Raw genomic sequence first — 2716 nt, 5'->3', positions numbered from 1 at the left:
TGATGTTGACTTTGATTTCTGGTGATTTTGACTTGCTTGCCACTTGGAAAACAGTGTACTTTTGAAGAACCGAAAAGTCTTTAGGTAATTGTTTCATTTGATGCTTAAGTTTGTAATTTCTGATGATTCTGACTTGTTTGCCACTGGCAAAACAGTGTACTTTTGAAGAACTTAGAAGTCTTTAGGTAATTGTTTCATTTGTTCCTTAGTTTGTATTTTTTTTTTGTCTTTTGCTTGGGGTGTTATTATTGGCACTTGTAGTGGTTTTATTCTCACATCAATTCCTGTGGTATATGGTATACGTTATATATTTTGAGCAGCTATACATGGCCCCTGTGGGGAGATATTGCAGGCTTAGGTGTAACAAGATTATCTCCCCACAGGGGCCATGTATAGCTGCTCAAAATATATAACGTGTACCATATACCACAGGAATTGATGTGAGAATAAAACCACTACAAGTGCCAATAATAACACCCCAAGCAAAAGACAAAAAAAAAATCCAAATAGGGAACAAATGAAACAATTTCCTAAAGACTTCTAAGTTCTTCAAAAGTACACTGTTTTGCCAGTGGCAAACAAGTCAGAATCATCAGAATTTACAAACTTAAGGAACAAATGAAACAATTACCTAAAGACTTTTCGAATCTTCAAAAGTACACTGTTTTGCAAGTGGCAAACAAGTCAAAATCATCAGAAATCAAAGTCAACATCAGCAAAATCCAACCAAATTCAAACCCAATCCTCCTTACAATATTACCTCAACACCTTGTTTCCCGTAGAGAAGGATTTGACATCCATGAGGATTTATAAGATTCTGTAGTTGTGTGTGCATCATCAATATCTTCGGTGGTGGCATATAGTAGGCGCACCTTACTTTTAGTTTCTTCAACTTTATAGCATTCGGCAGTACATATACGAGAAACTTGAACTCTGGCTCGTCACACCTACTGAAATATGTGACCTCCAATGTCTTCAAACTTACGGTCATGCAGCTTGGTGGTGCCCAATCAGACTCCTCCAACTGTTGTTAAACGAAGACAAGATAAAACAATGTTAGAAGTAAAAAATGTATGATTCTAGAGTTACAACATGAACCTTCCCAACTGAAAGATGCTTCAATGACGGGCAATTATCTAGCACGTGGAAGATAGTTCTCCAGCCATGAACAGTAGTATTAACAAAGTCCAGAGTGTTTACATTTAAGGACTTCGGCATTGGTGCAACTAATGGTAACTAATAGAAATAAGAGTTAAAATGTCAGCATTTTGGTTAAACATATAAAAAAGCATAAACAAAATTAAGAGGTAATGGAACTTACGAAGCAACAACCGGATAATTTCACGGATTTTAGTGATGAAGAGCCTTGAATAATCCGGATCACATTGGTAGCAACAGTCTGATGTGTCAAAAAATGATAAGGTGGGAAGATTGATAACCAAATCCCTATGCTATGAAACCTGCTTCTCATCCATGACAAACCGACCCATCGCAACCTAAGTTTGCTAAGTGTCCCACAAGTAAAGAAATTTGCGGGCATGTCAAGATCAGGTACCTCAAGGTTAAGCTCCCTAGCATGACGACATATAGCATCGTCGATCCATAAAGTGATCGGGACCAGACTTGGGAGGCGGAAATGCAAGCAAAAACGGTCTAAACACTCTCCTTCAAGGGCTCCCATCAATTGATCATGGAACATTAAAAGCCTCTCTACACGATTAAAATGAGCTTTGTCATCAAGATAAATTCCCCTCAGATATTTCGAACTGTGCTCCCAATCCACTGAGAGAGCACATGTCTGCACTGCACACAATGGAGGAAGGAATGACAAGATTTCCGACCTCATGTCAAGAGGAAAAGAGCTGAGAAGATCGGAGGGCCTTGGGTCTGCCATTCCTGAGACTGAATCATGTTTGAGTCTACATTAACACTTAATTTGCATAAAGTAAGTAAGATCGATTGACTCGATAAAACATTAAGAAAAAAGTTGAAACCAACTCTAGGGAGAGAGTGGAGAAGATATCTGCCTATATAATAAAGCAATCTTTATGAATCCTATGTGTCACACTCTCAAGCCCCCATGTTAAAATCATCCTAGGTGTAATTTTCTTAGATTTTTCAATTTTCATGTTTTATTAAAAATATTGCATCTCTATCTTTTCCAATACCTTAAAGCATAATGTACAATTATTTAAAGCATAGACATCAAACCCTCCTCAAACCAGCTTTATCTGGTTCAAATGTCAGCCGGCTATGCCTTTCCAGCTTTCCTCAAACAACTAACTTGCGTTTTCCTTTTTGTCTGAGTTTAGTTTTCGGTTTTCGACGAGCAAGCACCACCCCGTTATGAATCCTAAAGTTTCCTTGATACTGATACTAGATCAGTGGGAGAAAAAGGTAAATCCGTGTCAGCTCGCTCATTCCGATAATCAAAAGCCTCCCGGAGTTCAATCGCTACACTCACGCCCTCAAGGTATGTGTACTGTTACTTCCTCAAGTTCATATTCTGGTGATGCAAAGTATTTTTTTTTTCGAATATTGAAATTTATAGATTATTGCTTCATTGAAGCTTTGTGATTGTGATGGTTGAATATGTATAGGGCATATATAATAGTAATTTATTAAAAGAAATATTTATGGCATGCGACCTATTGGTAGCAACAATGAAAGCTGTATAATGCATTTTGATATATTACCTTACGGCTTAAACTCTTAC

The 2716-nt window shown here is 37.5% G+C and overlaps 1 long non-coding RNA gene across 1 annotated transcript; it reads right to left on the bottom strand.

The window, feature by feature from the left end:
* Positions 1–996: 996 nt before the first annotated feature.
* Positions 997–1405, bottom strand: LOC110868271. The gene is made up of 3 exons (XR_004862479.1): positions 1322–1405; positions 1099–1236; positions 997–1024 (listed from the first exon to the last, which is right to left on the bottom strand). It is a non-coding gene; the product is annotated as an uncharacterized LOC110868271 (long non-coding RNA).
* Positions 1406–2716: the final 1311 nt, after the last annotated feature.

This window comes from Helianthus annuus, chromosome 7, assembly GCF_002127325.2.
Source record: "Helianthus annuus cultivar XRQ/B chromosome 7, HanXRQr2.0-SUNRISE, whole genome shotgun sequence".
NCBI classification, from domain to species: Eukaryota; Viridiplantae; Streptophyta; class Magnoliopsida; order Asterales; family Asteraceae; genus Helianthus; species Helianthus annuus.
This window is presented reverse-complemented; position numbering and strand designations above follow the sequence as displayed.